Raw genomic sequence first — 27,857 nt, forward strand, 5'->3', positions numbered from 1 at the left:
GATTCCACAACAAATCCCTAATGATAAGGAGAGAAATTTTTACCACTCAATATCTTAATAGCGAAGAAAATGAATTTAAAGCCCCATGTTTGGATAGGGAACCCCTTTCAAAATAAAAATGGAGTCGCTCTCTAGGCAAAAACCATATCATCTAGGAAACAAAGATTACAAGAAATCACATAATTGAGAAGGCAAAGCCAGATAAGAACATCAAAATTTAAGCAGAAGAACCAACTAGTTCTCCATGAATTAAATCCTTATAGTCTGGCCAAAGGTTGATCTCTCAAACTCAAATAGCTTTCAGACACCACCGAATCAGCAAACCCTAGATTACCACAAAATCGAAGCCATCCCTTCAAGAAAGCAAAACTTACAAACCTAATCAATCTCTTCAAGAAAGGACTGAGGAAGTCCATCCCTTTTCTTCTTCTCACTGGCAAACAAGTAATGCTCGATATCCATTCTCCATTTCGAGGGTTAGAAGTGATTGTTAATCAAGAGAGGGGGAGATTAGAACGCAAAGGCACTCTAACGGCTATAATTTTAGACGAATCTGATGAAGCGGTGGACTGAAAGATGTAATGATTTATGGGACACAAGGATAATCACTATTAGGGGTGAGCAAAAATCGAATTGGCCCAACCAAACCAAGTCGAACCGCACCTTTCAATTTTTGGGTCGAGCCCATCATGGTTCGACTTGGTCCGGCCGAAAAACTGAACAACCCAAATCTGTCTGGTTTGGCCTCGACTTGAGTTTCTAAAAACCGCACAAACCAACCGAACCCTAAGGAAAAATGAATAATAATTTTGTAAAGTTAATAATAATTTTGTAAAGTTAGAAAATGTTAAACTAAAAAAGAAAAAGTTTAGAAAATCTTAATCAAAGTCTTGCATATCATTGTCCGTCCTCTTTCTTAGTCGTTGTTGTCGGCATCATCAACCACAACCTATTCAACTTGATTGAAAGTTTTCCTATCTACCACAACCTATTCTTAGTTAGTAACTTAAAATTGTAGTCGTTTCATTAGCACATCTAATTCTTTTTTTGTCATTGTAGAAAAGTACGATGAATTTTTAAATTTTTTTTTTTCGGTGTATGCAATGGTGGAAAAGTACGATGGATCCTTAATTTTATTTCGGTATATGCAATGAAAAGAATAACATTACTTAACAATTTTATCTAAATTATGTTCGGTTAAACCGATCAACCGAACTCAACCGAGTCAAACCGAGTGGAACTATGTCGGTCGGTCGAATGATCGGCTCGACCGTTTAGCCAGACCGCCACTTATTGGTTCGGCTTCGGCTCGAACCAAAACTGATAAAAAACGACAGTTGCTCACCCCTAGTCACCATAGGATTTTTTTTTTGTGGATGTTTTGGGGAAATAAGGATATTTTCTGGGGAAAATTTTTTGAATGGAAACACATTTATTTGTTTCCTCCATGCACTACCCACTTCTTGTGTTATTATTTTCTTCTTCCTCCGTCTTCCTTCTCGCCACCATCAATTCCGACGACCCATTATTTCCCGCGACAACAACTTTAGTCATCTCTCGCCCTCTCTTTCTTCATCCATATCTGTCTCTCTTCATCCCTCTTTTTTCTATTCATCTTTAATCATGGTTCCAGGTAAAAGAACATTCCCTTTGCCAGAACTTAGAGAGAGAGTGAGAAGATAGAGACAGTGAAGGGAGATAGATAAGGTGAGTTTGGTGACTTGTCTTTTTAGCTTTCCACCTTTTTCCCGGGAATATTTTTTATTCTCCTGAAACACCGACCTTTTTTTCTGCTTCTTTTTTGAATTCATTTATGGGATATATTTCTTTAGTCGAAAAATTTACTTGTCAAACTTTGTCCTTAATCTTCATCTCTCTCTCTCTTTCCTTCTCTCTTTCTCTCTCTACTCTTCACTGTCTCTCTCTCGTTCTTCTACTCTCTCCCAATCTCTCATTGTTTTCCTTCAATCTCCTAATGTTCCTCTTTCGATTATATCTCTCTCTGTCGTTTTCCTACTCTCTGCCAATCTCTTGTTTTTCTCTCAATCTCCCAATGTTTCTCTTTCGATCTCTATCTGTCTATCTCTTTCTCCCCCTAGGAAAGCCCATAATTTCGGCGAACTGAAGTATTCCACTCGCCGGAACCAGTCCTCGAGGAGGGCTTCTAGCGAAACCTTCCTCGACGGTTTCGTGGTTGATTGACTAAGAAACACTTTGTGAATGGTCGCCCATGGAATTTTTTTGTTGTTGGTCACCACGAAACACTCGAGGAGGGTTTCTCCTCCTCGAGGTCCCCTTCGCCTCAAACGAAGGGGATTCCAGAATTGTATGAGAGAGGGGAAATGGTGAGATAGAGATAGGCGAATGAGATAGAGATAGGCGAGTGAGATAGAATCAGTGAGAGAGAGAGAAAAAACAGTGACAAATTGAGATGGAGCGGGAAACATAAAAAGAAAAAAAAGAAGGTGGCACATACGTGGGCAACCGTTTTTCTTATATGGACAACTATTTTATGTGGATAAGCAGAAAAATAAAAAATTTATATGGACAAACTTCAGTGTATCAAGCAAATAGTCATAAGACCGATGAGATTCCCAGAGGACAGTTGTATTAAACATTTGGGAAGAAAATTAAGTCCATGTGATATTTGTGAAAATATTTTGGAGAGTATAGAGAGTTCCACGATACGAAAGATGAGTGTCAGGAGAACAAAGAGAAAATGATCTAGAGAGTTGGTAAGAAAAAGAATCTCATATGTCGAGACAGTGGTACAACAATTTTTGCACCAGAAAGACGCAACGAATTGATGACGTGCATTAAGTGCAGAATAAAATATGTTCCCGATAAGATCGACATATTAAGCGCAATGAACCTTTATGTTTTTTAATTACATTATACTTTTGATATATTGATCAATACGTTTGTATTTTGACATTACAATTTACTTGGAAAAATTTAGTGTTAGGGTCAACGTAAAGTACCAACATTAGTATTTGGGTCACAAACTAACGGTTGTTAACGATTGTCTCTAGTCAACTGGGTCAACAGTTAGTCTGTGACCTAGACTCTATAACGGACAAACTCTTGACCCAAATGCTAATGTCGGTACTTTTCTTTGACTCAAACACTAAATATCCCTTTATTTTAACTCCTCCTTCTTTTTTACATAAACTCTAAGTTTGGTCTTCTTCTTCTACTACTTCTTCTTCATCTTCTACTACTTCGTCTTCATCACCGACACCAAAGTTTATAGAGAGAGATTTTTTAGCGAGACATTGTTGATTACGACACCAAACAAAGGGAAGGGAATTGTTGAAAAATCTTCACAAAGAGAGAGGTTTTATCTAAGTCTTCTTCATTAGGCTTAACTATGACTTTATTTCATATCCAACCCCTTGCTCCCTTTGTCCACGAACCTGGAATAGTTTTCATAGAAGTGTCGACAAAATCTACATTATCCTGTCATATACAATTTTTTATCACGATGAAAGTATTTATTGCATTGTTAAAACTTAAAGTAACTACAGAAGGAAAATTTGTCAATTAAATCACCAAGCATAGACATTTTTATTAAAAAAAATGTCGTACTAGATAGCCTAGATTAACGATAAATATAAACTGAGTTCAATATACAAGATCAAATGAAAAAAATAGAGAGACATGATGAATACGCACAAAATCGGCAACAGAGAATTCCCATTTCATTATTTTCCACAATATCCATCCTTTGAAGCCATCACCTCAGTATAGAGGTATCAACCACTTCGGCACTTATATTCTGGATAACATGTAATTGTAGTTTTATACACATGCCAGTTATTTATTCATCACGAACATGAAGAAAAATGCACATGCGCATAACAATCTTCCCTTTATTACTTACGAGCAACTGCAAATCTGACAAGGTAAGTTATCTGATCTACCTTATCTTACAACTATAAAAAATTAACAAAAAGAAGTCTACACAAACAAGTCAAAATTTTTAACAACAAGCCCTTTGCAATTTAAAAGGACTATTACTAACGAGGCTTTTTTCCCTGAAACTGGTTATAATTTCGCTCCATAACTAAGCAAATTTTATGCACTATATATGGAAAAGAATTTAGAGGACTGAAAAAGTAGAGAATCGTGAAAGCCACGAAGCATATATTTTGCAGTGCTAAAACTGAAGTAGCCAAGACATGACATGTACAAATAAACTACGACATTATTTGAAGAAGAAAGACTTATGAAGAGATCCAAGTTCGCCGGTACCAAATAAACTGCGACGGAAGGGAGAGACTAAAAAATCACCATGGTGTTTCAGAAGTCACAATTAATATTTGGTGACATATAGTATTATCAATCAATTTTAGGTTTTGAGCATTATGCCTTAATTGCTGACGTGTAACACCGCCAGAACGCTTTGCATTTCTAATTAGGTACAAATTTAAGTTGAAACTAAAAAAGATTACTTGGAATGCAAATTGGACCATCCATTTTAGTGCGCTTTTTCTTCTTCTCTTTTGAATCCTACAGGCTTTCATTATCCTGGTCTATATAGAAAAATCAAGTTGAGTGCAAAAAAAAAATATTTACTTCAAAGGAAAAAAGGAAATACCTTCCAAGTAATATAACAGAACAACCCCTTCTCGCTATCCTCAACGGTTGTTTGGTTAAGCTCCTGTCATCTAGAGAATTTTGAAATTAGCGTACAACATGAGAGCCATTTGAATAAAGTAAAAAATTAATCCAACCGATAACTTTCTCATCATTGGATTAACCTAAATAAGTCAAAAAGGTTAACAACTCCAAAATATGAGTTGAAATGTGCAGTTTAAAAAATTCAATCGCATCAATTCTTGATGAACTTAGATTTTTTAACGCCAAAAAGCATTTATTTTTGTCTGTTGTTGTCACTTCTTCTATCAAGCGATTGAAGATCTCGGTATCGAAGACTATACCACTTGAAAATGGAATCTCCTCTAATTAGGGAATCTAGAACATAACCAGCATATTCAAGTGTAGGGGAGGACGCGAATTTGACAGGTGAAACAAGTACAAAACTTGGGGTAGGGGAGCGAGAAATGGTTGTTAGTGAGGTAGTGCAAAATTCCATAACATTTAATTCCAATGCCTAACTTGACATACACAACATGATCTATACACAACATCTGAAACAAGTATTAATGTAAAATATCGACATGATCTATACACAACATTTAATTCCCGTCATTAATCTACTCATGTCTAACATGTTCGATTACTCCCACTAGACTCATCACCTATATGATGTGTTTGTTGGAGCAAGATGAGAAACTATTTCTCAACTTCTTTAAGGTCATCAAATTTTTGACTTAAATATTCACCATCTCGATCCAATCAAATGACTTATATTTTTGTCAAGTGGATTCTGGCTAACTCTAGTTAGTGTATTAATAGTTTTTCATACATCCGTATGTACGAAGACTTATTAATTCACTAGTCATAGATTCATTTCGAAAAGGTGACTTTGTCAAATAGTCCTTTTGAACAAAATTCACATGTGTCGTATGATTCAAAATCATTAGACTTGGAAGTCCATACCATTGGATCTTCCTCATGTGTCTTATGTCAATTAGACGCAATGACAAAACCAGAGTTGACCGGTTTGACTCCTTCGATCTTTCTCTCTCGATTCTTCACTGTCTTTCTCTCTCGTTCTTCTACTCTCTCCCAATCTCTCACTGTTTTCCTTCAATCTCCTAATGTTCCTCTTTCGATTATATCTCTTTCTGTCGTTCTCCTACTCTCTACCAATCTCTTGTTTTTCTCTCAATCTCCCAATGTTTCTCTTTCGATCTCTATCTGTCTATCTCTTCCCCCCTCTTTCCAGCCTACAATTTCGGCGAACAGAAGTATTCCCCTCGCCGGAACCAGTCCTCGAGGAGGGCTTCTGGCGAAACCTTCCTCGACGGTTTCGTGGTTGATTGACCAGGAAACTTTCAAGGTCGGGCCGTTAAAAATTTTTTTTGGGTCCAACGACCACGAAACACTTTGTGGATGGTCGGCCATGAATTTTTTTTGTTGTTGGTTACCACGAAACTCACGAAAAGGGTTTCTCCTTCTCGAGGTCCCCTTAGCCTCAGACGAAGGGGGCTCCAGAATTGTATGAGAGAGGGGAAATGGTGAGATAGAGATAGGCGAATGAGATAGAGATAGGCGAATGAGATAGAGATAGGCGAGTGAGATAGAATCAGTGAGAGAGAGAAAAAAACAGTGACAAATTGAGATAGAGCGGAAACATAAAGATAAAAAAAAAGGCGGCCCTCACGTGGGCAACCGTTTTTCTTATATGGATAACAGAAGAGAAGACGAGAATGTTCAGAGATAGAAACTTTATTTGTACACCATCTTATTAGATGGTAACTGAAGAAAGTACGAACTAGAACAAACCCGAGTATCATCATAAAAGGTGATCATGTAAAGGAACATGTGAAAGAGACGAAAAGATAATCTCTAGAAATGTAAAGACAATAGACTTACAAACCAGAGATTGAAGTGACCTAAAAAATTGAATTTTTAGTCGCCATCTACGAGTCTCTTATCTGAACTGACTGTTAAATTTTGTGTGTATCTAATACAACTATCTAGTGTTCTAAGCGGAATCTCAAACATCTATATGTTAACACTAGATTACCAGGATCGGTAAAGCATGAACTAATCAATGAACTACAAGAGGGATAAATACCTTGAACGTGTTTTCCCCTCGAACCTTTCCAATCGCGTGTGAAGATCGAGAGCTTCACAGTTTGGTCATCGTTATCCTAGCTGAAAAATTGATCGCATTGCCATCTTGGTCGAAGGACACTCCTTCGGAAGGACATCTCCTTCAGACCGAACGGATATATCCTTCACTGACATCCCCAATTCCCTCACTCTCAGAAGCTTAATGGTTTTTTTTCATCTTGCCGTGGGAATTACAGGAACAGTAATCTCATCTTCAACTCAGTTAGTTCTCCTTCCATTAAGAAGAGTCTCTGCTTTACCTCGATTTTCCAAAGGATTTGAGTGTTCTGAAGACCATTTATTCATATACAGAAATGTCACATTACATTGAGGATTAATAAAAACCCTAAAATTGAAAACCCAAATTTTAAAACCTAAAAGGTTAAAACACAGTAATTGATACAAGGAACATAAGGTTAATATAGATCAAAGCTTCAACTAAGATAGGTTACCACTTTCTCTCTCATCATCATCATATTTTCATTCCCATGAATCTTCAAACTTTGTAGTCCATTAACACAAGATCATTCATCTCCATTAGAAGAACTTTGAACATTTGAATCAACAACTTTATCAGATACCTCCTCACATTTCTGGTTTTTCCTACTGTTGGGTTATAGTGTCTCCTAGTGTTGGTAACGGAATCTCAGAAATCTAACATGTCTAACACTGGTATCCCCTGGATCTCATGCATAAGCTAATAATGAACTAAGAGTTAGTGATTACCTTAATCGTTAAATTTTCCCTCGAACCTTTCTAATCGTATGTGAAGACGAAAAACTCTAATTGTTGTTCCTCTACTCAAGACACCCGAATGATCAACATGATCTCCCTCCTTGTTTCTAGCTAGAACTCCAATGGTGGTTTGATGAAGAACACTTCTTCTTTTGACTAGATAAATAGTTTAGGAATTACCTCTCTTTCTTTCTCTACTTGATGTTGTAAAGAAGAGAACTCCTTGAGAATTTTTCCGCACCTTATTCAAGTCCTAATAAACATTATATAGAACCCTAAGTTAGAGTCCAACCCTGATTAGATTTCCCAAAAAGTCCATTTTGAATAAGATTAAGGATTTTATCAAAAAGAGAAACTAGTTTCTATTTCTTAATTACCCTAGCATGGCCGGTCATATGAAGCCCTTCTTGGGCAGATCTGGTCGGCCCCTTTATGGTCCCCAAAACATGTCTTTTGGTAACTGACCCAAATCCCTTTTTTTGGGCCTTTTGCACTATCTTTGCCTAAACTTCTTTTAGGCCTTTGGGACATATTTATGGGACTCTCCCATGATTATATGTCTCGTCCCTCTAGTCATATCATCCGATCAAATCGTCATTCTTTGGTGTAACCCGATGTAGGATCCGGTCGAGGTTAGCCGCTAATTACATAGTAATTCGACGATCGTAGTTGGTTTCTAGCTAAACACTACGACCCCTAAATCGTCCAGATTTGATGATCTTCTTCATCAATTGTCCTATCCGACAAATTGCTCGTATTGCATCTTTGGTCGAAAGACATCTCCTTCACCTACCACCAACAATAACTTCACCACGGAGAGCTTTCGACAAGAAGAGATGATGAGAGGGAGATATATGTCCCCTATTAAATCAAAGTCAGCTAAGTCAATCATAGTTGACTCGCACTGGACCCGCAAATAGTTCTCCGCATAAGATATTTGGTTGTCCATATATTGACCAATTTTTTGGCTTATAGCTAAAAAAACGGGTCCTAATACCAGATATAGTCCTCTCTAATCCTATAAAGGGTTTCAAAACCAAAAAATAATATAAATGGATATCTAGTTCATTTGGTCTCATCTAGAGAGAAAACACAAATCCCTATAATACATATTAATTTATAATACCTATACTAACCTTCTTTATATATAAAATCCGATTTACATTCTAAAATCCAAAATATTTTTTTTCCATTTTTATCTCCACATTCTCTCTCCAATCACGTTTAAATTCAAAGTAACCACTATCTTTAATATCTTCCGTAACTGAAATCTGGAAACTTTCTCTCTCTCTAAAAACGAAAGCTCCAATAAACCTCCATTAATCTCACCAGCAACAGTACAAACCTCCATTGTTTCATCTTCATTACAGCAGCAGTAAAAACCTCCATTGTTTATCAGGTTTTAAACTGTGAAACTCTTTCTTCGAACCATTGATAAGATCTAATATTGCTTCTCAGGTTAAAGAATCATATTCTCTCTATCTCTCTAACATTAAACATATCAGATTTTGATTTTGTTTTCAAATGTTTGTTTACTAATTCATTAACTTCGTATTTGTGAGGTTTATTTTCTGTCTCTAAGATATTCATAACTGTTTATGATCTTGATGTTTAATCCTTCTTTACTGATTCATTCAAATCGATTAGGTTTTGTTTTCATCCGATTATCACATTTTTCATTAGATTTAGGTTTAAGCTTTTTGATTTTTTGATATTTCTTCACCTCAGATCTTTGGTTTCATACAATTTTATGAACCAAGTGTTATTCCGATACGTTTATCATAACAAAATATACGATATAGGTAATTTACTGTAAATTTTCATACTTTCTAGTACATTACGCAAACATCTTCCGTACTATATTTTTATAAGAGAATGTAAAATACGCGTAATTTCTTATACATTATATATAATTTATAATAAATTCTAAAACATCGTATAAGTGCACATAAATTATGTATTATTTATTTACCATTACGCGTACTTTTCATCCAAACACAGTAGCCTTGTTAAGCTTACCAAATTACTCAAAACCTTCGAATATTGCCAAAATTGACAAACATTATACATAATTTACGAACTGTACATGTAGTTTATAATACAATATATGATTTTTCGTTTAATGTATGTGTATTTATGTGTGTAGATTTGATATAACAGATGGAATTTTAAACTGAATCATCAAATCAAAGTAAGTCAACGAAACTAGAATCTGATGGCTGGGATAAAATATTTACTAAAGTTGGTCAGTTGTTTCTTGGTGGTGCAAAAGCATTTGGATATGCTCTTCGACAATATAGTGTAACCGTTGTTTGTCCTGCTCAAGACAACAAATGGTGAGTACATGGGTGGGCACCATATTTGAACTAGAGAAGATTTTGTACGTTTTTTTTGTAACGTAAAAGAAATTATGTGTAATTTATTGAACATGACCCACATACATTTGATAAATTACATTGTGTACATGACAAATGATGGTTTCCTCGTCATAATTACCACATAATTTACGTATTTGTTTCATAATTTGTATTCGATGTGTATTTATGTATGAGTAAAAACGAAACAAATTCTGCTGTAATGTTCCCAGAAAAATATACTATTTCCAAATCTGAAAGTTAAGTGAGAGAAAGTGATATATATACGTTTTGTATAGGCCGCGACTTTGGGGAATAAAGAAAATTCTCCTGGGAATAAATTCTCGAGGGAATCCAGATTTTTTTGAAAGTTCTCCGGGGAATAAATTTTTATGGGGAGTACAAAATACATTTTTTTTGAAAGTTCTCCTCCATCTCATCTGTTTTCTCTGCCACTTCATCTTCACGCCACCACATCTTCTCCGGCGAAGGTCGCCGGCCGACCAATTTTCCGGCCGGCGACCTTCAAACATAAAAAATAAAAAAAAAATTCTCTCCCCCTCTCTCTCTCTAATACTCCGGCGAAGGGAGACCTTCGCCGGAGGTCTGGTCTGTCAATGAACAAACCTTGAAGGTCTGTCCACGAACAGATCCGGTCTGTCCACGAACAGACCAGACCTCCGGCGAAGGTCTCCCTTCGTCGGAGTGTTAGAGAGAGAGAGAGAGAGGAAGAGAGAAAATAAAATAAAATAAAATAAAAAATTTATGTTTGAAGGTCGCGGGCCGGCGACGACCTTCGCCGGAGAAGATGATGAGGTGGCGTGAAGATGAGGTGGTAGAGAGAGGTGATGAGATGGAGGAGCCTTCTAAAATTTGTTTTATTTTGAACTCTCAAAATTACAAGCCCCTTACCAATAAAAAGAAACATAAAGGTCAATCTTATTTGACTAATTTTAAGAAAAGTCTTTATTCCCCGGAGAATTTTCTTTATTCCCCAAAGCCGCGGCCTTTGTATATTAACCCCTAAAACACGCTAAATTGATCCCAGAAAATATATTATTTCCAAACTTGAAAGTTAAGTGAGAGAAAAAGATTATTGGAAAGAGAAAATTTGATTTCCAACTCTATTTAGAGGAGAGAAATTATGATTTGGGAAAATATTTGATTTCCAAAACGGTTTAGAAGAGAGAGAAAAATCAATTTTTCTCTTGCTACCATTGCCAGCTTTAAATCCCCCAAATCATGGCCGCTCACATTAGAAACTTTCCGGATTCATCCGGAAAATTAAAAATCCCGCGATTTTTTTGGGAGGGACGTGGACGGTATAATTTCATAAAGTATGTGTTATTTCTATCCATAATGTAAAAGGACTAAATATCCATATTTTGGGAAGATTGGATCATATACCTTTTTTGAACATTATTTTGGTCTATATACCCATGGACCCTTAAATTTATAACATTTTATTTGATATTAATCACAAAAATATAATAGAAATTTACAGAAAATTATAACTTGTCGAGGTACAACGCTAAGAACAAAATTGTTCAATTTCCAAAATGTCGTATTGAGATAATTAAACATCAAATTAAGTGCAAATCACACTATTCAGTAATCAAATCCTAAAATGTTGAACGGGTAAATATAAGATTTATCTTTATAAATCCATCTTAATGCCAGTACTTAAGTGAAATTGAAGCATACAAACATTATACACCTAATTTACTTTGATATCCTTCAAAATTAATTATCTACGGATTTAACTCAAACCAACGAATCCATTTGTATCTTCACGTCACAAAGACTTAACTCAAGCTCCGGTCAACCACTTCAACACTATTTACAAAAAATCAAACACAAAAACTAATTCATATCCACTAGTGGTATTTCTAAGATCCTATACATTTACAAAGTAAGAGTTTGATGACGACTTACCTTGATTAAATCTTTTACTCGGAATCACTAGTTGCAGTTTTCTTTTACAATGACAAATGAACACGATTACTTTCAAAAAGGTCATCACATCCAAAGGCATATACAAACCTGAAAATTTAGTTGAACCCACATAGGTGATACTTCAAATAAACTATGTGTTGAAAGTGTCTTGAATATGTGTTGATTATCTTGGTTTACTTGATTTCGTCACAATACTACGTAAATGATACTACTATTTATTCACCCTAAGCTTTTATGTGATTTTAGTTACTTACCTCTAAAATTATTAGTATCTTTTTTCCAAGACATAATGAATACTCCAAAATGCCAATGTAAAGATAATCATGAGCTTTCTCGTACTCCTTACTCATTCCAAGGGTTTAGAAGTAACTATTCCCCACAAGAAAATATGCTCTAGAGATTTTGCAAATAAACTTGGATTTTAAAGAAGATTTGATCCTCCAAGATTTTTCTTTACTTCCGAAAGTCGCGGCCATTAGAAAGTGTCAAGCGGTTCAGATATTAGCTTTTAATTAAAAAAAGGAAACAAAAGAGTAGTGGTGTATTTAAATTAGAAGCTAAGTTCGAAGGGTTTTATTAAGACACCTTTTTTCTCTTCCTCTCTCTCCTTTATCTCACTGATTTCTCTAGCATGATTTTAGCGTCGTGATCTTCTATTTCTTCCGTCCACTCTGCATTTTTTTAACTTTATCACCACAACATATTCGTGCACGCACACGTAAAGTGCTCGACGGAAGTGTATGTGTCGGAGGCAAAGGTCATATATAGTATTTCATGAAGTAGAAAAAGAAATTAATAGTCATTAAAAAAATATGCGAAAAACTATTCTAAAATACAAATTTTTAAAATGAAGTAAAACTGACCCGACAAAATGAACCGTGTTCAAGTATTACACCAAAACGAAAAACGCTTAATCGATCGCTTAAAACTTTTGGAGCACTTTTCCTGGTTGATTACTTTTTTCTTAAATTGTAGCTTGTTGTTCTTCGGAACTCTATATCAAATACAAAACGAAAACCCTAAACTACAGGTTTAAGAAAAATAATTTTTAGGTTGAGTATCAGTCTGATAATTATAAAGTAGAATGTACCTTATAATCCCTCCTGAAGATACTTCAACTCTTACTAGAAGTGTAAAAAACAAAAAACCCTCAACATGAACATTAGAGGAAGCCAATGCTAGATCAAATGTGATTCAAAATTGAACACAAGGAACCCAATCATTTTAATCGAAAGTAAGCGAGAGAGCCAAGGTCTAGAAAAAGAAGAAGAAAGATAAGCTCGGCTCATCCATTATACTAAGGTAATTATAGACTTAACCTCAATAAGATAAACATATAAAAAAGAGTCTTATTATAGACAAAATATTAATAAAATCAGAGTGATTAACAAAAACTGAAAAAAAAACTAATACCATCAACTAACCAAGCAAATCAAATCAATCAATCTATAAACTATAAGGTTGATGCTGGATCAAGATAGAAAGGAGTACCTGAAGCAATTCGGGAAAGCCAAAGAGCCACAAATCCAAAAACAACAATATTTAGAGGATGAGAGAAAAGTAATCAAACAAATCTTATTAATTTCTTCACTGTTAAACGAAGGTTTGTGGAGAGATTGATTTGAGAGACAATTTCATGACTAATGAGATCGTAAGAGGGAACTTTCGTTGACGAATTGGTTTGCATCAGTTAGGAAGAAAGTAAAAAGTTAAGGATGTTAATAGAGAGAGGAAGTGTAGAGAACAAAACTGAAAATAAGCATTAATAAAATTTGATATTAATGTGTGATATGGTATGCAAGAATTGGGTGGTGGAGATTTAGTCTAAAATTGGTATCCATCGTTTTGTATAAGAGATTTGATTTGAACCTTTGATATGTCCAAATTAATAGAAAGGGTTATTGCAAAAATAAAGGGTCTCTAGAAAGTATCTTTTATTAAGAAACTAGAAATAACCCGTGCCCTCGGCACAGACATTCCCCTTTCCGGATTGCACTATATAGTAGTGGACCTCTCGTTATAAAAAATAAATAACTTTTACTTGGTACAAATTTATCCCAAAATTAGAATTGGTTACATCTATAATATTTGGTTTCAAAAACTACATAATGTGTAACAAAAATGTTGAACTTCTTTGAGTTCAATACTTTTGCAACATTTTCTAAACACAACATTCTTCAAACATTCATAGTATGTGGAGTACAAAATTAGAAAGCTTAAATGTTAGAACTACAAAGAAGATAGTAAAATAAAGGGTTGATCTCAACATAAGTACATGAAAGTTTTTCATCAAAAAAAAAATACATGAAAGTTCTCTTGTATGACAACCAAAGAAGGTAAAAAAAAATGCAAAAATTTGCGAAGTTCCTTTCTAATGTAATCTATGCTTGATTTTCGCACCTTCATTCCTTGCCCAATGATGGGTTATGAGAAATACTATAAGACCTGACAAAATCACTATAGAAGGATATCATACTTGAGGGTCGTTTACCTTCATATTTGTACATGTTACACAGAAAGTGAGTAAACATAACAATTATTATTTTGCAACGAAAAACGTGGGCTGAGTCTTGCTAAGATTTAAGCTCATTTGATTCCGCTTTGTTTATATTTAACAGATAAACACCTGCAATATTTGTAGCAAAATTGAAGTAATTCAAACCATTTCTGTCCAGCAAATGAAGTAAATAACTTCTACAATGAATTGAGGTTACCTTGGAAATCTCCAATTGAACAAAATTTGATGCTACAATGGGAGATTATCAACCATATTAAGCATATGCTCCCCAGTTTTGGTGCAAGATAACACCATAGTATTATTCCTTCGAACAAGCTTACAGTTCGTAACTTCCTAGATTTCACATTTTTTGAAAAAAGGTGATACCAATGTCTTATATCATGTTTAGGAATAATTTCATCGCCACTCTTACTTTTGATACTCATAGTAGTTGAAACACTTTGAACAACCCCAACCACACATGAAGATTTAACCATAAAAGTTAAGCACAAAAATTCCACCTACAATGCATAGAGAAATAGAAAAACAAATCGAAGGGAGTAAATTTGAGTAATGGAGGGTTTTACGTACAAGATGCTCCCCATTTGTATAAGTAGGAAAGCGGTCAATCTTTACAAAATGGTATACTTGTAGCAACTTTATTCTACAACAAAATCATGTCAAAAGTAAGTGCTAAAAAACATTTAGATATTTTCTTCTAATCATATATATATATATATATATATATATATATATATATATATATATAAGGTTGTTTGAAATAATCAAATAAGTACTGATTTTACCTCAATAGTGATCCATGTTGCACTAAAATTCAGAAATTTAATTCAGTTATGTTTCTGAAAAATACATAGTTTGGAACTAAACTTAGAAAGAAAAAAAATGAAACTAAAACGTAGTTTATCGCGACAGAAGAATTACGAAGACTAAGTCACATGTATCTTATGCTTATTATAGGATAAGAATATAGGCAGAGCATGTTGGAATCGGAGCCGATTTTGGCTCGACCCGACTCGTTAAACTCAGAAACGGAACGCGCCATTGCGTTTGTCTCGTCGAGCTCTTCAATTTAGAGCCAAGAATCACTCAAATCCGATTCCGGATGAATGAGAAATTCAAGGTTAAAGTTTGAACGAAGATCGGTTGAAATAGGTACTAAATCGTCAAAGAGGACAAGTTAAAATAGGGACCATTCAAGCAACGCACGCACGTCCGCATCTGGACGGCTGGCGTTCTGTCCGCGGGAATCCGCGAAGATCTAACGGCCGCGCTTCATGAGAAGCGGGACCGCTTCGGGCATAACGCGGAAACGTTGATCCGTGCGGATGTAACGGTCCGCTTTCTCCCCGCGTCGGGACAGAGGCGGGACTTTGCGAGATCCCACATCTGACGGACATGTGGCTAGCGCGTAGGGCAAATTTCGGTACAGATCTCGACCATCTAACGGCTGCTGTTTCTCCCGAGTTTTTAAGGCCAATCCAACGGTCTAAAAGCTTGCCGAAATTCCCAGTTATATAACCAACTCTTCTCAAAGAGTTGTGTCCCTAAAAACCAAGAGTTTTGTCCCCAAAACTCTAGAGATGTGTCCCAAAATAGTATACCTATTCAATTCCTATATAAACCCACCAAACCCACTTCATTTATCATCAATTCAATTCACTCTCTTCTTCTCTTCTCTTATAAGAAATTAGAAATTCTGGTTTGTCTAGAATATCTAATTAGTAAGTATTTCTAAGAGTTCTGGTTAGACTAGAATATTTAGAAAGAGAAAGAAAAGAAGATTTAAGTGACATTTGAATTTCCGATGCATCCAGAATATCATCCGCATTTAGTCCAAGAGCTCATACAACTTACAAAGGTTCGTCCGCTTTCAGAATATAATAGTACCATCTTAAAACTCTGAAAGGAAAGTCGTTGTATCCCGAAGGCATACACCCTAACGTTTGGTACTGTTACGGAGGGTGTAAAATGTCTTAAGGAAAGAGAATTTATTCTCGCCTCGACTACATTAACATCTACCCCGGTTAGTCCGAAAGAAGGAATATTGATAAATCATTATTCCTTAATAGTCTATCTTTCCATAAGTTAGAACCTCTCTCTAAATCAAGCCAAGACAGAGAGAAATCGACTTATCGATTAATAACCAGAGAAACAACAATCTTAAGACATTTTATTTTTACGTTTATTTCTCTAGTTATAAGAAATTGATTTGTTTTAATTTCTGTGTGTTTTAGAAATGGCAAGAACAAGAACCACTCTACGGGTTATTCCGCCTAACACCACGAATGGGGAAAAACCAGAGAAGTTCAAGGGAACTGACTTCAACCGTTGGAAATTGAAGATGATGTTCTACCTAACAACATTGGGCCTGGTTAAATACTTAACCGAAGAGAAACCCACCCATGCAGAAATAGAGGATGAAGCACAGCGTACCGCTGAAATAGAGGTGTGGAAACAAGAAGACTTCTTGTGCAAGAACTATATCCTGAACAGTTTAGATGACGGACTCTATAATCTATATTCGGTTATAGAAACATCTAAACAATTGTGGGACACCCTTATCAATAAGTATAAAACTGAAAAGGCGGGTGTCAAAAAGTTCATCGTATGACGATTCTTGGACTACAAGATGACTGATTCAAAACCAGTTATGACCCAAGTCCAAGAACTGCAGAGTCTCCTACAGGAACTACAGGCAGAGAACATGATAACGAATGAACCTTTCCAGGTCCGAGCTCTGATTGAAAAATTACCCACGGGGTGGAAAGACTTCAAAAATTATCTCCGCCACAAGAATAAGGATATGAGCCTTGAAGAACTCATCCTAAAGCTTCGAACCGAAGAGGACAGTCGCCTTGCCGAGAAGAACTCTGAAAGACTCTCAAACGTGAACGTCGTAGAAACCGGTCCGAGTAAAAAGCGTAAACATCTGTCTAAAGACGGAGGAAAGCAGAAGAAAAAGACAAGGTTCGGCCAATGTTACAACTGTGGCAAAAGAGGCCATCTGGCTAAGGATTGTCGTTCCAAAACAAGCAAACGACATAAGAAGGCGAATGACCAGGCCTCGCTAGTAGAAGACACCGAAACTCAGAATCTATGTGCTATGATTACTGAAGCCGAAGAAGTGACTGAGAAACTTCAACACTTGAACCTCTGTACAGTGGTATCTGAAGTTAATCTAGTTAACAACCAGAGAGAGTGGTGGGTCGACACCGGAGCAACTCGTCACATCTGTGGTGAGAAAAGTCTCTTTTCTTCCTATACCGAAGCAGCTGAAGGAAAAACCTTGTTCATGGGAAACGACTCAACCACCCAGGTCAGAGGAAAAGGGAAGGTCAAACTAAAATTCACTTCAGGAAAGGAAGTAACTTTGAACGATGTACTTCATGCTCCAGATATCCGAAAGAATCTGGTTTCTGGCTCTCTTCTAAGCAAGAATGGGTTCAAAGTAGTCTTTGAGTCAAATAACTTCGTCCTGTCTAAAAATGGGATGTATGTTGGGAAGGGTTACTTATGTGGGGGGTTATTTAAACTAAATGTAACCTCTGTAACGCCAAAGGCGTCTATTATTAATAAAATTAATAATTCCGTTTATATTGCTGAGTCCTTTAATATTTGGCATGAAAGACTAGGACATGTGAATAACAAGTCATTAAAGAAATTAATGAACTTAGAGTTAATTCCGAAAGTCGAAATTGATTCAAAACGAACATGTCAAACATGTGTAGAATCAAAGATGACTAAGACATCGTTCAAATCAATAGAACGAGACACAGAACCTCTAGACTTAATTCACAGTGATATTTGTGACTTAAAGATGGTTCAAACCAGAGGTGGTAAAAAGTACTTCATCACCTTTATCGATGACTCCACTCGGTTTTGTTATGTTTACTTACTAAGGAGTAAGGATGAAGCAATCGATAAGTTCGAGCTTTATAAAACCGAAGTGGAAACTCAACTTAATAAAAAGATTAAGACTTTGAGGAGTGATCGAGGTGGAGAGTATGAATCTCCTTTCGCCGAGATATGTGCGAAGAATGGCATAGTTCATCAAACGACGGCTCCTTATACACCTCAACAAAATGGTGTAGCAGAGCGGAAAAACAGAACATTAAAAGAAATGATGAACGCTTTCTTAATAAGTTCTGGTTTACCTCAGAACTTGTGGGGGGAGGCGATATTATCGGCGAATCACTTATTAAATAAGTTACCCCATAGAAAACCGGTAAAATTCCATATGAATTACGGAAAGGAAGGATGCCGTCTTTTAAATACACGAAAGTGTGGGGGTGCCTAGGAAAGGTATTAGTTCCTCCTCCTAAACGGGTCAAGATAGGACCTAAAACTGTGGACTGTGTATACATAGGGCCCGCAACAAATAGCAGCGCCTATAGATTTCTAGTACAGAAGTCTGAAATCGAAGATATACACGTAAACACCATTCTGGAATCGAGAGATGCTAAGTTCTTTGAACACATCTTTCCTTTCAAACAGAATTCAGAAGTCTCATCTGAAAGTAGAAAACGTGTAAGAGATGAGGAAGAGGAAAATCTAGAAACATCTAAAGAAGATGATATGGAAATCGAGGAAACAACACTCGAACCTCGAAGAGGCAAAAGAACAAAGAAAGCTAAGACATTTGGTCCTGATTTTCTAACCTATATGGTAGAAAATGAACCTCAAACTTTCACAGAAGCAATAGCTACTCCAGAAGCTCCATTCTGGAAAGAAGCTGTTAATAGTGAAATAGAATCCATCATGCAAAATCATACATGGGAGCTAGTAGACCTCCCACCGGGTTGCAAGCCTCTAGGCTGCAAATGGATTTTCAAAAGAAAATTGAAAACGGATGGATCTATAGACAAGTATAAAGCAAGACTTGTCGCACAAGGATTCCGACAAAAAGAAGGGTTAGATTATTTCGACACCTATTCTCCAGTTAGTCGAATCACCTCAATAAGAGTGTTAGTAGCTATAGCATCCTTATATAATCTAGAAATTCATCAGATGGATGTGAAAACCGCTTTCTTAAACGGACAACTCGAAGAAGAGATTTATATGAACCAACCAGAAGGGTTCATAGCTCCGGGACAAGAAAAGAAAGTGTGTAGATTAGTGAAATCACTATATGGGCTAAAGCAAGCTCCAAAGCAGTGGCACTTAAAGTTTGATGACACATTATTATCAAACGGATTCAAGATCAACGAATGTGATAAATGTGTCTATACAAAGATCACTGCGAAAGGATGTGTTATTCTATGTTTGTATGTAGATGACATGCTAATTATGGGAAATAATTTAGATGTCATCAATACAACTAAAAAGATGCTTTCGAAAACTTTCGACATGAAAGATTTAGGGAAAGCAGAAGTCATTCTTGGAATTAAGGTTTCCAAGACGGCTGAAGGGATAAGTTTATCTCAAACGCATTACGTTGAGAAAATCTTAGAAAAATTCAGCAAAGATGACCTAAAAATGGCGAATACTCCGATAGATCCAAGTATTCACTTAATGAAGAATACAGGTAACGCAGTAAAGCAATTAGAGTACTCTCGGATTATTGGAAGTCTGATGTACCTAATGAACTGTACTCGACCAGACATAGCCTACTCAGGCAGTAAGCTAAGTAGATTTACGAGTAACCCGAATAACACACATTGGAACGCCATAACTAGAGTGTTACGGTATCTAAGAAAAACAAAGGAGTACGGACTCCATTATACCACATATCCCGCAGTCTTAGAGGGATATGCAGATGCAAATTGGATATCAGATACCGACGACACTAAGTCAACCAGTGGATATGTGTTTACAGTGGGAGGGGCTGCCATATCTTGGAAATCTTCGAAGCAAACGTGCATTGCTCGATCGACAATGGATTCAGAATTCATTGCTCTAGATAAAACAGGGGAAGGAGCAGAATGGCTGCGACAATTCCTTGAAGATATTCCAATATGGCCAAAGCCGGTGCCTGCAATCAACATACACTGCGATAACCAAGCAGCGATTGCACTGGCACAAAGCAAGATGTACAACGGTAAATCTCGACACATTCGTCGAAGACATAATACCGTTAAACAACTTCTCTCTGAAGGGATCATAACTATAAATTATATAAGATCCAAAGATAACCTGGCGGATCCATTTACAAAAGGGTTATCTAGAGAGTTAGTAGTTGCATCATCAAGGGGAATGGGGCTAACGCCTAAAGTAAATGAGTAAAGGCATGGTGAAACCCTACCTAGATGACTGGAGATCCCACGATCTAGGTTCAAAGGGCAACTGAAGCTATATCCTGACTCGACAGTAACACTGTAAGAGATTTCTATCTCTTACCCATTCCTAGGATGACAACAGTGTTACCTGCATTGAGAGGTTAAGCATTAAGCTTTTAATAAATCCGAAAACTTAGAACTTGATTCTAACGTGAGGTATAGCAGGATACCTTATTACGGATAACCTATATGTGTGTGAATTGATGCCGGTTCTATGGGAAGGTCGTCTAGGCCGACTTCTCTAAAGCACACACGAAATCGGGAATGTTCAGGGCCGAAATGAACACAACCGAGAACCTAAGTAAGTAAGGGATTAGCTGTGTGATAGCTATTTTGGATTACAATTCCCAGGACTCAGTTCAAGACGTAAAGTTCACTGCCGTCCTTGTAAACCTTGTAGTTATTCACTAGGAAAGGTTCAAAGTCGCAAGACTACCTTCTTCCGATGCAGCGAAGTTCCGCTTATAAGCTCTGTCAGTGTCAGTCTGTCAGTATAGTATGTCTGCATATATCATAACATAAAACCTCAAATTTCCATTCATGTGGGGGATTGTTGGAATCGGAGCCGATTTTGGCTCGACCCGACTCGTTAAACTCAGAAATGGAACGCGCCATTGCGTTCGTCTCGTCGAGCTCTTCAATTTAGAGCCAAAAATCACTCAAATCCGATTCCGGATGAATGAGAAATTCAAGGTTAAAGTTTGAACGAAGATCGGTTGAAATAGGTACTAAATCGTCAAAGAGGACAAGTAAAAATAGGGACCATTCAAGCAACGCACGCACGTCCGCATCTGGACGGCTGGCGTTCTGTCCGCGGGAATCCGCGAAGATCTAACGGCCGCGCTTCATGAGAAGCGGGACCGCTTCGGGCATAACGCGGAAACGTTGATCCGTGCGGTTCTAACATTCCTTTTTCTCCCCGCGTCGGGACAGAGGCGGGACTTTGCGAGATCCCACATCTGACGGACATGTGGCTAGCGCGTAGGGCAAATTTCGGTACAGATCTCGACCATCTAACGGCTGCTGTTTCTCCCGAGTTTTTAAGGCCAATCCAACGGTCTAAAAGCTTGCCGAAATTCCCAGTTATATAACCAACTCTTCTCAAAGAGTTGTGTCCCTAAAAACCAAGAGTTTTGTCCCCAAAACTCTAGAGATGTGTCCCAAAATAGTATACCTATTCAATTCCTATATAAACCCACCAAACCCACTTCATTTATCATCAATTCAATTCACTCTCTTCTTCTCTTCTCTTATAAGAAATTAGAAATTCTGGTTTGTCTAGAATATCTAATTAGTAAGTATTTCTAAGAGTTCTGGTTAGACTAGAATATTTAGAAAGAGAAAGAAAAGAAGATTTAAGTGACATTTGAATTTCCGATGCATCCAGAATATCATCCGCATTTAGTCCAAGAGCTTATACAACTTACAAAGGTTCGTCCGCTTTCAGAATATAATAGTACCATCTTAAAACTCTGAAAGGAAAGTCGTTGTATCCCGAAGGCATACACCCTAACGTTTGGTACTGTTACGGAGGGTGTAAAATGTCTTAAGGAAAGAGAATTTATTCTCGCCTCGACTACATTAACATCTACCCCGGTTAGTCCGAAAGAAGGAATATTGATAAATCATTATTCCTTAATAGTCTATCTTTCCATAAGTTAGAACCTCTCTCTAAATCAAGACAAGACAGAGAGAAATCGACTTATCGATTAATAACCAGAGAAACAACAGAGCACATACCCAAATCCAAAATCAGAGGTCTGATTTTAGTACGTCTTTCCCCTTAAAGATATACTACCATATGACATACGGAAGAATGTATGGTTGAGGAGCTCACTCATCCATGTGCGCTTTTCATTTTTTTTCTTACTTCGTTCATATTGACCAAGCTACTTAGACTCCTTCAGTTATTCTTCAATTTGTAATTTTGTTAATAAAGTTACCCTGTCGCGTTGCTTAGCAGCAAATGAAATGCATCATTACATTTCAAGCATCTCCTCTACCACATCAATGTAACCATAGCAGTTTCTCCAGATTGGTTACGTTTCCTGCTCGTGCCGTAGAATGCAAGGGTGTGTCTCCTCGTTTTCTTTCAACTGTTTCACCATTTTCTTCCGATTAGAGCTTTTTTGACTCGTCGGAACAACCATCTCTTACCTAGTTGCAAGAAAACTTCCAGAACCAGTTTCAGCTATTTAGACAAAATCTTTTACTCCATGATCAACCCAAATCATCAAACTCCAATTTTTCACATGATAAATTATGGATTTTGTAATTCCTAAATCTCAGAATTCTTCACCCCTATTAGTTACCTGTTAACAACCCACTTTGATCATCATCTTAAACATGAAAATAAGATTAAAATGTGAAGGGGACACTTTCCCAACTTATAATATTATAAACTCAAAATCTTCTCAACCAAAGCAAGTAAATGGGTTTTGTTTCTTTGATTGAAATCCACAACATAATAATAAAAAATGGGAAATGGTTATCCATGGAATTGTAAGAAAAAAACATAAATGTCAGTGAAGAAAAGATTTGCTTACTTGAGTTAAAAATGAAATAGCTAGTCTTCATCTCTTGTCCATCTTGTAACAACCATAAATTAACCATTTCTAATTTCCACCTTCAAACAACCATAAATTAACCATTTTATTCAGAGAACCATATTAGTATCAAATAACCTTATTCTCTAACGGATGTCATTTCATCATATTTGAATAAAAGAGCTATGCAATGTAATGAATCCAGTCTGAAGCTATGTAAATGGGTCATTTAACTACAAGTGTTAGTCTAAACTGCAGATCTAATTCAGAGTTAAAGTGGAAATCTCGGAAACTAACTTACGGACATTGAGGATCCTTGAATTCGTTATGTTTCAATCGACCACCAAAAACAACAGAATCTCCAATAACAACCTGCTTTTCACCAGGAGGCATTTGGTTGCTGCTATCTGGGATACCTTTGACCGTTACCCAATGTCAATTCCATCTCAGTTTCCATGATCGATCCTCATCGACAGGGTATTTGAAATGAAAAAAAAAACATGTCAAAAGTCAAATCAACAAGACTAACGAATAATACAAACATAATTATCCAATATATGACTTACTTACAGTCACGAACTTATATCGACTGCAACACTTTTGGTGGCTACAAGGAAGTCAGTAAGAAACTCTATAACATAATTACACTAGAGAAACAATTGAAAATGCATGAGCAAAACAAAACTTCGTCAAAACTTTTCTGAAAAAATTTTCTAAGTAGCATTTCGTATTTTGCATCTTGCGATAATTAAAAACTCAAAAATAATGTGGCAGTAAGAGCAAAAGAAAATCAAAATTAAAAGAAAGATATGTGGATGATGGATCGGATTGAATAAGATATAGTATAGGAGACTGGAAGAAAGAAAATGGAAGAAATGTACCTATCATCAACAATTTAGTACGTGTATCCTGCCCTACAATGACTAAAACAAAAAAAAGTTGGACACCCTTTAACAACAAGAAGGATTTCAAATTTATTAAATCTCACATTGGGTACGAATGATTTTACATTAAGAAAGAAAAAAAAGTTTAAAAGAGAAAAATGTTTTCTAACATACCAATTATGTGTCACAGAGACATTTTAACAAACACTTAGTATACACATATTATTAGAACCATGATTAACTGACATGAGATTCTCATTCAAGAGTGGTGTGAACAAGTCGAGCAAAATCACATTCCGGGGTTTGTGATTCAGTGAGCTAATCCAATTACTATAACTTTGAAACTTGATAAATGAAATAGAAATAAGGAAACAAACCGATTTGCAACGTTTAGCAGAAGTACCAAACCAATTTGCAACGTTTAGCAGAAGGATCTGGTTCATGTCATGATACAATCTGCAACAAGAGAAAAACCCTAGAATTACTAAAAAAAACTCACAATGAATTGAAAAAATAAACAGAGACAAAGTGATAAAAAAACACAGATAGATGATGAATAAGAAGAAATTTTTTACTTCACTCTATTAAAGAAGGAGAAGAGGAAATGAAGGGCTTGGGCGTTTGGAAATCTGATTTTCTTTTCTGTATGTAACTCCTTTTCTCTATCTTTAACTCGTTTTCTCTATCTTTAACTCCGGTTTAAGGTGCTTGGCCGTTTGGGCGTTTCATAGAATCACAGAGTAAATGGAGAGAGAGAGTTATATTTAAATGGTCGTTCAAACATCGTTGACGGTGTAGATCAAAACGATGAGGGGATTTTGAGGGTCTAGATTTATCATGTTGGTGACATTCTCTCATTGAGTGGGTTAACAAATCTTCATTTTTAAGGGTGGTAATAGATCTAGTGATTTAGATTTGTAGAAAAATACAACGAACGACCGAATTTGTCTTTCGGCTTGTCCCAGTCAGCAAAAAACTTTGCGTTTTATATAATAGACTAGGGATAACCCGTGCCCATAGAGCACGACCCATTTGTTCGATTACAATGTGAAGCATCCAACCAAATGAAATCAGTTGACACTCTAATGAAAGTTTTAGAGTTGAACCAGTTTGAAAGATAATAACTAATGAATGGTATTGAATTTTAAGAAGTTATAGTCAAATTTATCAAGTAAATGGAAACAAAATTTATGTACAGCTTAAATCTTTTCGAGACAAAGGGTACTTAAAGAGAATGTAAGTGTATTTATTGGAAGAAAGTATAAACAACCTCAAAATAAATAAGTTCAACAAAAAAAAAACCTCAAAATAAATAAGAAGTGTGGAGGGTGAAAAAAAATGGCACGTTTAAAAACTTGGTTCATCTCCAGACTATTCTAATTTGGGTGAACTAAATAATCAATTTTATTATATATCCTAATATGTACCAGGAAATTTATAAATGTGTTCAATAACATTATGATTGTACATTCAGTTTTTTTCTTACAAAATTGATTGCATCTCGGCAAATATTTCATCTACATAAGGAAGAAAAATAGAAAAAGACTTGGAGTAGTAACAAAAAATAAAGAATTGAAATATATAGTTGTCATAAATTCAAATACTATAACTCTAAATTTACCGTCCTATCACGTTTTCAATGCCAAAATATGAGGGATTTGAAACTTACTAATTATTCTTTTCTTTTTCTACATAGGCAACCACCTGACCTTCACCGGCAACCACCTGAACTTCACCGGCAACCACCTTCTTTAACAAAAAATACTAACTAAAAGTTGGGACGACGACACAACCGACGTTGATCGTAACCAAATTAAGATATATCACAGTAATTTGTCCGGAGACTTCTTTCATCACCACATAATTACACACATGTTCTATAGGATGAACAAAGAACATAAATAAGGGTATAAGAAACCATATGTTAGAACATTTACTTAACCTAATAGCATTATCCCATAGATGATAATGTTTCAAACTCTACCATAAGAAGATAACCAATGTAGTAATAATAGTCAAACATATCTGGATGCTTGAATATCTCCAGATAAATGGAATGCCCACAAAAAATTTGACCATATTGATGAGACATAAAAATGTCCCATCTGAATCTCTTAACTCAGGTTAGTTAGTCCAGTTCGAGCGGTTACTCTGATGATTTGTTTGATTTTCTTTTTCAGGTCTCATTTACGGAGTTCGATGCGGAAACATTGTGATAAAGACATATTTGAGGGGCATTTTGGTCATTTTAATGACAAGGGTATTCTGGTCAATATTAGTGCTCATGTGAAAGTAGAGTCCAAGACGAACCCAACGACGAAAGCGAAAGTCAAATCGGAGTTCGGATGGGAGAATTAGAACAAGTCAAAGTTTGGGTCAAAATAAGGTCAACATATGGGTCAGTGACACGTGGTGAACAGTCCAGCGCTGATGGAGAAATTCGGTACAGTGGTGGTCAAACACGGAGTCTATTCAGGATTCCCTCATAGGTCTGATTGCATGTGACGCGATGTAGTTTTGTAAAAGGTAGTCCGCGAAGATCAAACCGTACGTGATGACCAGCTTCCATCTGACGGCCAGTTTACTTTCTCACAAACTAACTTGATAGCCCGAGATACAGCCGATCGTCTCGCCTCAACAGCCAACGTCAGCTCCAGCCGTTAAGCATGGATTGGGTCCTGATTTGCCAACTCAGTCATCTTCTCTCATCCATACTTTCCTACTATACCATAGAAAGAGAAAGAGATATTTTTCTTTCTCTTAATAGAGAAAGAGAAAGAAAGGAAAGGGGGTGAAGAGTGTTGGATAAATGGCTTCCAAAGCCGTTAAGTCCGATAGTCCCACTTGAGGAGAATAGTCGGTCTGACCAAGGCGGGTCGGGTCGGGTTTGGGAGTTCTGGAGTTTGGGGGAATTTAGAATAAAATAAATACTTTTTGGTATTTATTATTTCTAAAACTCTATTATTTGTTTCCTTGTGGAACAAGTAACGGATAACCTCAAATCTCACGACTTCCTTATTCTTCTCCACGTTTTCTGGGAAACCCTAATCGGGTTTACTTGGTCTATAAATAAGACCTAAACCAGAAGAGAAATATAACGTACAACCACTATGAAGGATTCATCTTCTACTAAATATCAAGTCGATTTTCTGCTTCTCCAATATTGTCTTCTTCAGTGCAGTGGAAGATGGTAGATGTGGTAAATCCTTGGGAAGTGTTCGGAATCATACAATTTGCACCGAGGTTGTACCGAAATCACTTTCAAGGCAGTGGCCTCTATACCATGACACATCAAACTCCATTCTTGATTTTTCTAAGAGATAATACTTTTCATTGATCTAACCCTATATTTCCAACAATTTGAAAGTGATTTAATTGATCAATGAAAGTATTGTTTTCTCAATAAAAAGGAAAGAGTAACAAACCCATAAAGTTTGAGACTCAGTGGAGAAATTGAGGCACAAAAGTGTTAGTACAGACGAGGTTAGGTTGGAAAAGAAATTAATGAAGAAGTTAATTTCTTAGAGGCAAAATCTAACAAAACAGATTTCTTGTCATATCTTGCAAAAGGTGTTAAGATATAATCATGGATTGGTTAATTTGGAATAATGAAGAGGGAAGGGGTTTGCTGTTCTCAAACAATGCTATTTTATTCAAACCATCTTTTCTAGTTTGGCATTATCCACTTTCTAGAGAGAGAAAGTGATAACTTCTTATTGTCAAAATTAGTAGCAGGGAGAAGAAGGCAACAACCGTGATGAGCTGCCGGAACCTGTTGATTGGAGAGAGAAAGCAATATTTCCAACTCAATTTTAGAGGAAAAACTTCTAAAGAAAGAGAGC

General features: G+C 36.3%; 2 long non-coding RNA genes across 2 annotated transcripts; both read right to left on the minus strand.

The window, feature by feature from the left end:
• Positions 1-14,015: 14,015 nt before the first annotated feature.
• On the minus strand, positions 14,016-23,628 carry LOC147557022 (uncharacterized). The gene is made up of 5 exons (XR_015235313.1): positions 23,504-23,628; positions 23,132-23,211; positions 22,326-22,742; positions 15,096-15,149; positions 14,016-14,953 (listed from the first exon to the last, which is right to left on the minus strand). It is a non-coding gene; the product is annotated as an uncharacterized LOC147557022 (long non-coding RNA).
• Positions 23,629-23,716: 88 nt separating this feature from the next.
• On the minus strand, positions 23,717-24,729 carry LOC147557023 (uncharacterized). Its single transcript, XR_015235314.1, has 3 exons — positions 24,596-24,729; positions 24,393-24,471; positions 23,717-24,054 (listed from the first exon to the last, which is right to left on the minus strand). It is a non-coding gene; the product is annotated as an uncharacterized LOC147557023 (long non-coding RNA).
• Positions 24,730-27,857: the final 3,128 nt, after the last annotated feature.

This window comes from Eschscholzia californica, unplaced genomic scaffold, assembly GCF_041429995.1.
Source record: "Eschscholzia californica isolate CP2 unplaced genomic scaffold, dmEscCali1.0.p SCAF_2, whole genome shotgun sequence".
Lineage (NCBI taxonomy): Eukaryota > Viridiplantae > Streptophyta > Magnoliopsida > Ranunculales > Papaveraceae > Eschscholzia > Eschscholzia californica.